Below are 13,273 nucleotides of genomic sequence, written 5' to 3'. Positions count from 1 at the left end.
AGTACTCATACTCATTACTAGCAGTCCATGAGAGTCGGGTAATTAAACCTGCTTTCATCAGGAAAAAGCAAAAAATAGCTAGATTTAATAAACAGAAAATTTGAAACATTAAAACTTGACTGTGAAGTGAAACTTTATCTCTATCTAAACCCATTTTTCTCTGACAGAATTTCTAGGGAAATATTTCTGTTTTATAAGCTTTTATTCTATCATGAATTTCCATATCATTTAAAAAATATTCTCTGAAATATATAAAGTATTGGGGGGGTGAGATATATACAATTCCTTGAAGTATACAGTAAGGTATATCTTTTTTTTTTTTCAGGGAGAATAGTTTCTCACAATTAGATGTATTGGTATTTCCATTGATTTATTTCTCCCTACAGCTACATTTACAGACTTCAGAAATTGTGAGATGTCAAATAACTTATACTCCAGGCTTACTTCTATCCAATAAGAAGTTACATAACAATTTTACTGTATTAAAATGTGGAAGACTAAAACTGTGATTGAACTTGGATATATGTGGGAAAAATAGTTAATCTTCATATTCTGTACTCTCTAGTCTCAGCAACTATCAGGACTGGGGGAAGTAAATTTCGATAGGGAAAAACATGCAGAGTAAACTTAGTTTCATAGGGGAAGATTTTTAGAAGAAGCATACTTTTTAATGATAAAACAGAAGAACTATAAAACTTACCATTTATTTCATTTTATTTGCTTATTTTTAGATTGTATTACTATCATTAATAACTGTACAAAGAGCTTCAATTCTGTTGATTATTTATATATATATATATATATATATTGTTTCAAGCTGTTTAACTTTCTTTTTATTTATTGTTATTTTAAGCTGATGTACAGAGGTGTTATTTTCTTAAGTCAGATAATGAGTACATTTCTTTTTGAACAGTGTCACTTCTTCCTTCATTTTCTCCCAGTTTTTATTTCCAGTCCTTCTTCCCCCTCAAGTATACAGTTCATTTTCAACATAGTGTGTATTTCTGCCTGCATTTGTTCACCTGTATTCCCCCTTACCCTACCCAAAACAGATTGTTTCCATTTTTATAAACATCATTTAATATGATCATCTGCACAGAGATATTGAGCCTTTGTTATCCTCTCCTTTGGTCTCACTGTGTGAATGTCTGTTTAATGCTTGTGTAATTTATCATATTCAAGTATTTTTTTTTTTACTTTTACCATCCATTTTTGCTTATTTACTCATAGATTTGTAGGCACATTCTAGTTACAACAACTGAGGGAAACCATGCAACCTATATTTCCTTGGATTTAGCTTACAAGTCTTTCCATTTCCCTGTGAGAACGGTACAATATCATTCTTTCTAGTGGAAGTAGAGAATTCCGTTGTGTAGATACAATTGCTGTATTTTAAGGTAAACAATTCTTCATAACCTCAAGGAGCTCCGGTCTTTATTGAAATAGACAAGACATACATAGAACATACTATTATGAAATAATATGGAAATGTATGCATTGACGGTGCTTTTTCTTTTATTGAGAACATACAAAAAGATTACCTAGATACATCTTTTGAAATGCCAATTTCAATGCTGGCCTCTGGAAAATTTGTAAGGACAATAGAAATTGTCCTTTTTGGTTGAGAAAAACTAGGAAAATCACCCTCCCTGTGTATCCTATTTAGTCTAAAGTGTAATAGAGATGGAATGGATGGAAGCCAGATGGAGAAACTGGGAATTTGTCCTCTGACTGCTGCTGCTCCTTTATGATGAGATGGTTATCTGAAACATATAACTACCGGGTTACATTATTCTCTATTAGAAATGAACAACTTTATGGGCCATGTACTGTTAAATATCTTCTCTATGTTGCAGGTGAGTCTACTGAGGCACTGAATGCTTAGATAACTTGCCTAAGTAACATCCCAGCTGGAAAGGGGTTGAGGTGGGATTGCAATTCCAGGTGGGTGATGCTCTTAAACACCTGCAGAAATGGGCTATTTCTCCAGCAACTTTAAGGTCTAGTCTTTTCATCCGAGAAAAAAAGAAATTGAATAGAATGTAAAGATGGATGGACAGAAAGGACAATCTATAACAGTCTTTTTGAGTCTATACTTGGCGTATTTTCAGGCCCCAAAGTGAAGCTAAGCTTGATTGCAGAAAAAATTCTTTTTAATTCATCCAACAACAAACCAGAATTCAACAACATTAATTAACTGACATGAGGTTAAATTCTTCCCGATTATTCTGTATTTTGTTAAAGAATGCATAACATCTAATCAGTTAAGGACTACCAGTGACTTTGAATTACATAGTATTTTGAATAAATCAGCATTGGCTTAACAAAACTTTACTGTAATTACTTATTAATGGCAATGTCTTTGTTGGTGTTTTAAAAAATCACTATTGATACCAGTTCATCTTAGAATGGCTGTAATTTGAAGCAATTGCCAAGATTTCCTATTATTTTTTAAGAGAAAGGACAAACAGTTAAGTGGCCTACTGGATTAGCCAGTCATCTTCAGGCCCCATCTTCTTATGGCTTTTAAGAGAAGAAGAATTTTTTAAAAAGGGATACTTTAGGGAAAAAATATTGTCCCATTTTTTATTTTTGAAAGCTTTTGTTCTGAAAGTACTTCCATGGCTAACATACATTACAAATGACATAGAACCAATACACTTCTGTGCCTGTGTATGTTTTGGAGGAGAGGAAAACATTGTGTGTGTGTGTGTGTGTGTGTGTGTGTGAAAAAGAACCTTGACAAATACAAGTAGCACACTGTTAAGTTCTATATTAAAAATAAGACTAAAGTCTAAAACCAATTAACGCTTTTCCTTTCTGAGCAAGGACCCTAACTTAGAGTCAGGTCTATGAACCGGACTCTAAAAATGAAAGTCTCGGTGTGACTGTTTGACAGACTAGCCTGTGGTCAGAATCTCTTTGTGCCTGTCTTTTACCTTTGCTAATTATAAATGCATATTTATAACAAATAGGCATATTTATAAATACAAAGAAAAACAGGCTACTGCAAAACAAAGAGCCAGTAAGTGTTCACTAAATATTATTGTCTGCTCTCATGCCTAATCACAATGTGTCTCACTGCCTCATTATTCTCCTTGACATTCAAACCTATCAGCAATTAAACTGATATATTTGTTGGTGGTGGTCTTGAGGTTGCGTTAAATCAAATTATCTGTTCCATGCTGAAGTTAACTTGCTTTGGGAAGGATTTCAACAGAGCCCTTGACCAATTCAGAAGACGCTCTTTCTGTACTCACTCCTGTCCTCAATTCCCTGCTCCCCCTCATGCATCCACTCCTGTCAGGAATGGGGACTTCCCATCCTCCTCTCTATGGACTTCAAGTTCACATTTCTTATTAACCCGTTGCCTCTCTGACACAATTTGGTGGAAGACCTCTTTGTAATTCCTATTAAGTGCAAATTGCTATATAGCCCACAGGGGACACAAGCTAATTTGCAAACTTGTGCCGTCCCCAGTGGCCTTTCCTGTCAATAGGGTCAATGAGCTCTCCAGCATGGTGAGTGAATAAGTGAAGGGATGAGTGAGTGAGAGAACAAGGGGCACTGTCTTCTTTGTAATGTATTTAATATTTACCTTACTGGTGCTGAAATGGGCTTAGCTACATGACTTCCGTGAGACCCAGGCACTGGCTCCCCACACAGAAGGAGGTCAAATACAATTGGATTGCAGAGCTTTGTTCTGCTTATAGACATACTGGTGGTGTGTGTTAGAAAACAACATTTGGGGGCTATATTCAGGTCAGATATAAGCAACAAATGTTGCCACAGGACATTGCTATATACAGTCATCTTACCACTTGCTAATTGGGAGTAAGGACAGCAGAGATACTTTCCATGTTGGGATTCTCTTTTCTAAAAACCAGCTGACACTTGAAGGACTCAGTAGCAATCATCCTCTGGACTCATTTGTTTATCTTATTCTAAATTTAAGCCACTTCTATAAATCTCTGATAATATATCTGTTATTGTCATTCTCTGGTCAGATATACAATATTAAAGAATGTAGAAGAATCTCAATGGAGTCTTGTGTTCCATTGACATTCATGGGCTTTCTATATATAAGATCCCTCAAGGTTAATGAAAGGTACCTCTGCAATTCCTCAGGCATTTTCAGTAGAACAGTTCATTTAATTTTTATTCTGATAACCTCCCCTGGTGGAGTATCTGATCTGTTGGAGAAGTAAAGGACTCAAGTTGGATGAACTGGAAGCTGACACACAGAGTGGGTCATGTAAAATTGAAATTAATTTTTCTATTTGTCATCTTCCTAATTAACATTATGTGACCAAACTACCAGAATAGAATATTATTTAAATCTTATTCAATGGAAAATTTACTGTGCCCTCATAAAGCACAGTAGATTGAGGTAGAAGCAAGCTTGAGATGAGCCACTTGGCACTGAATAAAGAATAAAGAGTAAGATTTCTTTTCTGAACTCTTGAGATTTTTAAGTACCAAAAAAAAAAGAGGTCAAGTAAGTGTCCCTCAATTTATTTAAAATCATATTTTGGGATATTTGTTAACTGTCCTTGGTCATTGTACTTAGTTATTAGGAATAAAAATTGCACTCCTTAAAGATAATGTTTCTTTCACAGAGAAAACACTGAAGTAGAGGTACCACCAATTTGGTTTCATGTGAACATATAAAAAAAATCACTGTAAAATAATCTTTAATGGAAAATATGACTCATAGATGATACCTATGAAGTAAGTATGAAAATGTATCAAAACCTTTGCATCAAGTTAACTAGATTCCAAATTGGTTGAAAGTATTCAAAATTACTTTTGTCAAGATCTGAACCCTACCAGCCAAATCTTATACCACTGAGTTTGTTTGACTTCCTCCTTGTAGTCTGTGAGGCCCATCTGATGTGACCTGCCACCTTACCTCCATTTCTATCTCTTTGTTTCTCTGGCTCCCAATCAGTCTTCTAAGATACTACTGATTCCTCAACACACTGCAAATCAATTCTCAAGTCTATATTGTTATTCCTTTGCCCAGCATCTCCCACCAAACATACACACACATCTGCATGTGCATGGTTCATGTTATTGAAAACTCATACTTTCTTTTGTTTAAATGACATTTCATCAAAAATGTCTTTCCTGATCACTTATGAAAACAGTACCATATTTGCCTCTTCCCCCTTCCACTGCTTCATTTTCTTTCCTATGACTTATCAACTCTGGTCCTTTATTCATCTTAAAAAAAAATCTCTCCTCCCTATAACACTTGAAAGTCAGATTGGTGAGGGCTAATTTTGTTTGTTGCTATTTCCTTCAGCTCCAGATAAACACTTAGCTCATAGTAGTTGCCCTTCTATATAACTCTGTTGAATGAATGAATGGCTTCTTAATTGGCCATTCTAAATACCACCCATATTATTGTCTTAAAAAAAGACAAGGGATGTAACAGAAACTTAAGCTGCAAGCTCAGGTTTGCAGCTTGAGACCAGAATTTAAATCATGATTTCACAGTTTATGTTATGACATCTGAAGTGAAATAGATGACGTACTTTGAGTTTCATTGGTAACTTCCTTTCTTAAAGTATCTAAAATTATAATAAATTATCTACAATACAGATACTATTATTAGGTAACTACTAAAAACACTCATGTACTTCATGACATAGTAGATATTAATTCTCATCTATAACACTTAGAGTGTAAGAACTGTCTTTTTGTTTTAACTTCAACATTTTTGTGTGCCAGTCAGGGGCCTTGAACCTAGGTTCTGACTGCTGTTCCTGCACTTTTTTGTCCAAAGGTAGTGCTCTACCACTTTTGACACAGCTCCACTTTTTGTCTTTTGCTATTTAATTGGAGATAAAGGTCTCATAAACTTATCTGTTCGAATTGGCTTTGAAATGCCAGATATCAGCCTCCTGAGTAGTTAGATTTTTAAAGTCATGAGCCACGAGGACCTTCCTTTTTTACTTTAATTTTCATAAAGCAGATAAAACTGCTTCCACACTCTTCCTAATCTTTGAGTTATATACAAATCATTGAGTTATATACACATTTCAAGAACCTATATATTTCATATTACTTTATGGAGCAACTATTGTCTGTAGTCTACACAAAACACAGGGGTGGGCTTATGTCTAACACAACAAGGTCCAATTCAAGACAAATGAATATCTATATTGCTCCAAACTTCTTCAAATTGGATGCTAATTTGTAGTATCCAGCTCTTAAGGGTAGTGTACCCCTGCTTCCGTCTGAGGTGCAGCCATGTCTTTGTTATATCAAATGGAACCAAAGCTCTGCTCCTGTCATCTGCAGAACTTTCCCTTTGTTTCTTAATCTCACTCTAAAAGTTTCCAGTGTTTTCTTTCTTTCTGATTAGCGGATTTTGGATTCTCCTTATCCTTGGGGATTTCTTTTTTTAAATACTGTCTATGATTTCTAAAAGGCTGAAAATTTCCTAACTAAACCAGTGGTTGAGGCTTGTCTTTTGGATCCCTGGAAATTCAACAACTTCTGATATCCAGAAAGGCAAGTTTTATGGGGTTTGTGGAGGACTAGAGCAAATCATTCCACTAGTTATTCTGCCAACATTGAATTCAGTCACAATTCCAGAAAGTTTCTAGAATGTTTTTCATCTTTCAGTCATTTTAATAGTCTATAAAGGAAATCATACCTTTACTTAGAATTCTTACATAATTAAGTATCACATGCTCTCTATGGCCAGAGATTAAATCAAGGAATACAAGTCAGAACACTAATAATAAAGCCATCTTTCTAGATTTAATAATAATCAGAGTAATTGCTGATACTCCTCCTTGGGTCCTTCTGTTGCTACTTCTAGTCACCTTCTCCCTCTTTCAGAGGTGTTTTCACTTTCTTAGCATGTTTTCAAATTCTGGACCCAAGATATACCCTAAGGTATCTCAGAGTAATGGCTAGTGACTGGACTAATCTCTTTCCAGTATTTTTTTTCAATACCATTACTGAAAGTGGAGAAGTGTTTATTGTCCATTCCCAAGTTTGGACAATGTATTCTAATTAGGAGCTTACATCTTCCGAGTTCACATCTCTTTTCTCTTAACTAAGCCAGGAAACTTTGAGAACTTCCAGCTAGCACGACAGAAAACTGGAATTTTTCTTATCTCCCTTATTATTCCCTTATTATTTATAGACTGAGATTTTCCTAAGACGGTTTGATGTGCACTGAGCATTTCTTCACATTCAAGCCCTCCATCCCAGAGTTTCAGAGAATTCTTGTTATGATTCTTTGTTTTTGTTGTTTACTATTTAAAAATGTTTTACGTACATTATTTTCTTTGAATATTTGAAATCACATGTTGTAGTGAATAATGTTATTTTTCTTTTATAAGAGAAGAAAATAGGATTGAGTGAAATTGTTTTACTCTAAATTAGAGTTAAGTTATAGTTTTAGCTGCTAGTAAGGACACTGGTTGGGAACATCAGTCAGAAAATAGTTGAGCAAACTGCTCACTTTATGGCTGGGAAGAAAAAAAAATGTAAAGGCAGAAAGCCTTGGAAACCAAAGCTCCACAGGCCTACCGGCAATGACTTACAGATTTCTGACCAAGCCTACCTTCTTAAAGGTTTCACTATGCCCATGAATACCACCTTGGGAACACACCTTTAACACATGGGTATTTGTAGGTCACTTGAACAAAAATAATAGCACTAATGAAATGGTAGCAAGACCACCATTTATTTCATACATTGTCAAACATAGAATATTGTTTATAATTGCTGTCTCCAAAGTAATTATTGCCTTATTATCACATTTGCTTATCTTAGACCATGTGTTCAAGAACTAGTTTGGAATAACAAAAAGGCATTTTCCTAAATTTGGATGTTACATATAAACTTTTACCAGGGAATAACTATCAAAGACATTAAAAGATGTTATGAATATGTAAGGGATAAAGGAGGAAACATACTAAAAACCTAGAAGGAGGAAAGAGAGTGTGAGCCAGGTGGAATTCCAACTTTGCTCCTCTTTCTTGTAATATCCAATCGGAATTTCCTTCTTAGCCACATTTGCCCTGTACCCATTGGATTCCTGTGGAACTAAAATAAATGGTAAATAACAATCTACATACAGAGACATCAAAACAGGGAAAAGTATAGAAAGAAACTAAAGCCTAGAAGTAGTAGGAAGCAAGAAACTTATAAAAAAAAAATTAGAAGCCAAGAGATATCTACTGCTCTCCAAAAAGTAACTGGTCATGGCAAGAACATGTATTACACTATGTAGATTAAGAGAACATGTCAGGGATGAAATAATACCTTTGGGATATGTAGGAACTTGCAGGTGCCAAGACAATGTTGAATTCATGGAATTTCCATGAAGAATAACTCTGGACTCTTAGCATAGGTTTATTGTATAGGTTTTTTAAAGATAGAAATTCTTAGTAGAACTCTATCTTTGAAAGCAAAGTAAGTTTAGAACTTATTGAGATTAAAGAATGTTTGTTTTTGATTTAAGAGCATTACATTGAAACCAGAATCATGTTTATCATGAGACTTACAAATAATAATTCATCAACCTTGTTGCTGGCCACAATATCTCGTCATTATATTAGCCTCACAGGAATCTCAATAGTTTTCCTTTTCTAGATGGCTTTTTTTCCTGTAGTAATTTTCAGCATAAGAAGATAAAATTTTGTATGCTGAAGTCAATAATCTCAAGCCAAGATAGAATATCTAAAATAATGACATTATTCTCAGGTAATAGAAAAATGTTTTCACAGTTCTGAAACCACAAAGGTGAATGCAATTTGTTAAAACTTGTCTGGAAAACGTCTTTATTCTTATGTATAAATGAGAAAAATGTCCATCTTTTTTATTCACTTGGATCAGAACCTATGTTTCCCACCTCTCTGTTGGGTCTGAGTACTCCAAATATTGACTGACTCGATTATATAAACTGTCAGATGTGTGTCATCATAGCTAAATAATTTCAAATATTGTGATAAAACTCATAACAAAAATGAGTACAATGTTACTGATCTGTCATTCACCTGGGTATACTACAAACAACTATCTTTGCAGCCCAGCAGAGTAGCTGTATAGCCCATGTTCCAATTCTCTTGATCTTGTGAACAATAACCTTTTTTATTTGAAAACCATTCCAAGTATCACTTTTTAACACAACAAATCAAAGAAAGGCTGGATAAATGGGATTGCACTAAACTGCAGAGCTTCTGCATGACAAAGGACGTAGCTAGCAAGATCAATGAAAGCCTACTGACTGAGAGAAAATCTTCAGTAGCTATACAGTGGACAAGGGCCTTATATTAAAATATATCTAGTGTGCAGAAAATTACCACCCAACAACAAATCGTCAGAGAAACAACCACCCTATTAATAAGTGGGCTAAGGAATTAAAAAAGAAAGACTTCTCTGGAGAGGAAATAAGAATACTCAATAGACACATGAAGAAATGTTCAACATCGAGAAGAATAAAAGCCTATAACACCTAAAAAAAAAAAAAAGAAATGTTCGACATCTCTGGCCATAAAAGAAATGCAAATCAAATCAGCATTGAGATTCCACTTCACCCCAGCTAAAATGACGATTATCAAGAAAACAAATAATAACAGATGCTGGCAGGGATGTGGCAAAAAGGTCATGCTAGCTACCACATTGTTGGTGGGAAAGTAAACTGGTTCAACCACTTTGGAAAGCAGTATGGAGGTTACTCAAAAACCTAAACATAGAGCTCCCAAATGATCCAGCAATCCCATTCCTGGACATTTAACCAAATGATCACAAACAAGACCACCCAAAACTACAAGCACAACTATTTTCTGTGTTTTTTTTAATTAAAATTTTTACTGTAAAGATATTGTACAAAGGGCTTACAATTACATGAGTAAGGTAATGCTATCAAGCATTGTTACCCCTCCTTTGTTTTTCCCCTACTACCCCTTCCCTCCTCACCTCCCCAACTCCTCCCTCCCTCTCCAAGTTGTAAAGTTTGTTTTCAACATAGCGTCTTGTACATGGCTCATCCTGTATCCTTATTCCAGCATTTTGTTATTTCCCTTCCCCTGCCCAAATTAGAAAAATATATATACAAGATGCAGAGCACTGGAATCAAATATAGTGACAACAGGGGCTATACCATGGGGGAAGAACATACAAAAGAAACAAAAAAACTCACATAGTACATTAAAAAACAATGGCAACAAAGAAAGACCTCTTTTGTCCCTATCTTGGGGTTCACTTTGCTTAGCATCATCTTAGAAGGTCATATGTACATAGCTTTTGACCTTTTCTATTTGTCTGATAAGATTATCCTAGACATTTACTAATTATTGCAAATAAGGAAATCATGGGACCTATGGTTCTTTGGGCCTGGCTTACTTCACTTAATGTATTTTTTCCAAGTCTTTCCATTTCCTAACAAATGGGGCAATGTCATTCTTTCTGATGGAGGCATAGAATTCCATTGTGTGTGTGTGTGTGTGTGTGTGTGTGTGTGTGTGTGTGTGTGTGTGTGTGTATGCACATATATATAGATAGATAGATAGATAGATAGATAGATAGATAGATAGATAGATAGATAGATAGATAGATAGATAGATATACCACATTTTCATGATCCATCAACTACTGAGGGACATCTGGGTTGGTTCCATATCTTAGCTATGGTGAATATGCTTAGAAAAAATTACAGCACAACTATTTTCATTATAGCATTATTTACCATAGCTAAGATATAGAACCAACTAAGATGCCCCTCAGTAGATGAATGAATGAAGAAAATGTGGTGTATATATACACAATGGAATTCTATGCTTCCATCAGAAAGACTATAATGCTCTATTTGCAAGGTAAAGGAAAGACTTGAAAAAAAATCATATTAAGTGAAGTAAGTCAGACCAAAGAAGCATAGGCTCCATGATTTCCTTCATTTGTAATAATTAGTAAATGTCTAGGATGGTTCTAGCAGAGGATCACAATTCCTCGATATTTGTGAACATAAAATAATGCTAATTGAAATGAACGACAACATATGGAAACAAGTGTTTTTTGTTTGTATTTCTTTTTAATATACTGTGAAGTTATTTCTTATATTCTTAATTTTCTTTTTCCTTTGTTTTTTTCCCCATTCTCACTGTTTTTTATTTTGGTACCCAATGCCTTGAATATATGTTTATCTGATTTGGGGAAGGGAAAGAAAATAACAAAATGGTGAGACAAAGGACAAAGGGTGAACCGATCGATGCAACAGTGGTACTCACAAGATACTATGTTGGAAATGAACTTTACAAGTTGGGTTGGGGGGAGAAGTTACCAGGGATAGAAAGTGGTGAAAATGGGGGAGGGGTAACACTGTTCAACAAGAAATGTACTCATTATTTATGTAACTGTAACTCCTCTATCATTTACATTGGTAAAATTGTAGGTTATCTTTTGGTTGGCTACATTTGTTAGCGAGAGAATTTGATGATAGCAAGTGTAGCTAACTCGACAGTTCCTTTGAAGAGTATTATGACATTTTTAAAGAGTCTAATCTATGTATGTTGCTCCTTGTAACACACTTAGAAAATGTTTTAGGTAGCCTCAAAAATGTATTTCTTAAATGCCCAAGAAATATATTTCTATCCATTTTTGTTATAAAATCTGAACAAAATGTCCTCATTCTGCTTGCAATTATTTCTGATTTCATGCAACTCAAGAGTCATTCTAAGTGTTTTTATGAAATAACAACATGCAATTTCCTCTAGACTTAGAATCACATAAACATTATTGTTACTATGGAGATTTTTTTCTTAACAATTTAGCTTGGTTCCTAAATGGACATGATGTGTGTATGTAGAATATGGTGTCTGTGATTTCTATGTTCTTTTGATTTGGTGGCAATTGGAGAGACAAAAATAGAACTAATAGGTAAAAATAAAGATAAATTATACATGTGAGTAAAAGAACAATATTTTATGTGTTCTACAGACCACAATATTGAGAAACATCTTGCTCTCCATAATCCTGGCACAATACTTTACTGATAGCAGGAGATGGAAAATACTTATTTCATTCATGTAAACTGAATCAATATTAACTCTGGAAATCCAATAATAATGATGAAATGTTTTAATATTTATTAAACTTCTTATAAATAAGTTTTAAAATAATTTTAATAAAATTTATTAAATATATATTTCATATTTATTAAAGAGCCTTCTGTTTTCTCCCTTTTTAAAAAATGCACTTGAAAAATAGAAAACCACTAAAGAAAAAATTAGGAGGGTCTGAAACTTAGCAATGAGCATATGCCATAGTTGAGATCAAATGTTGGAGGTAATAGAAAGGTGAAGTAAACTGGGATCAGAATTGTGTATTCCTAGAATTACATAATTAAAATTATTACAAAAATGATCAGGTGAGTGGCTTTGGGACTAAAGATTTCTCCAGTTATTTAACTGTCCATGTTTTACAAGCAGAATACCTTTGAGTTCCACTCTGACTGTCAAAAGGAGCCCTCCAATCAGAAGAGACAAAGTTGTATAACTTTTTTAATAACCACCAAAACCTTTCAGTGAACTGTGTTCTTCCACTGGGACAAATGTTTCTAATATTTTATATATTCCTGGTCAGTGACTTAAAAAAATCTACCCAATTGCAGTCTGCCATTCAAAAGGAATATTTCTGAAAAGAAAAAGATGTGAAAATGTAGGCATTCAAGTGAAAATTCAATCCTTCACAGTACAGAGCCTCTGCGAAGTCTTTTAAATGACCCTTTTTATCATGGTGCCATGTCTGTACCTTTCTGAATAGTGAGACCTGGTAAGAAAAATAGATGTATGTATACAAGTGGTTGAGTAATGTATTACTCATATGTACTTTGTTCTTTTTGGCAAACTGACCTTATCAAAGGAAAAGAAAGCTATACATTGTGACAAGCTGAGCCTTGTCTGAATTAGGCGTGCAAGTCCTGTTATCTGGATTAGCATGTGATCACAAAAAGAAAAAAATTATCATTTGACCTCTTGAGAAATAGAAAAGTTGGAAATTTTAGTTCTGTTTAAATTAAAACCTAAGCTTTCCTCTTACATTTAGATACCAACACCAGTGATTACCTGCATTAAAACAATAACTAGAATACTTTATCCATCTAAACATTTGTCCTTTTTTGACGATTAAACAGTGATTTAAACAATATCTATACTTAAGAGTAGATGATTATAAAAGGATGGTGATCTATCCCTTTATTAAAGGTAAATGTTGTTTTATTTTCTGCCTCTATAGATATTCTTTGAAT

The sequence above is a fragment of the Dipodomys spectabilis genome, unplaced genomic scaffold (genome assembly GCF_019054845.1).
Source record: "Dipodomys spectabilis isolate Male_0828 unplaced genomic scaffold, ASM1905484v1 ptg000140l, whole genome shotgun sequence".
NCBI lineage: Eukaryota > Metazoa > Chordata > Mammalia > Rodentia > Heteromyidae > Dipodomys > Dipodomys spectabilis.
The sequence above is the reverse complement of the archived record's forward strand: the minus strand, read 5'-3'. Positions refer to the sequence as shown.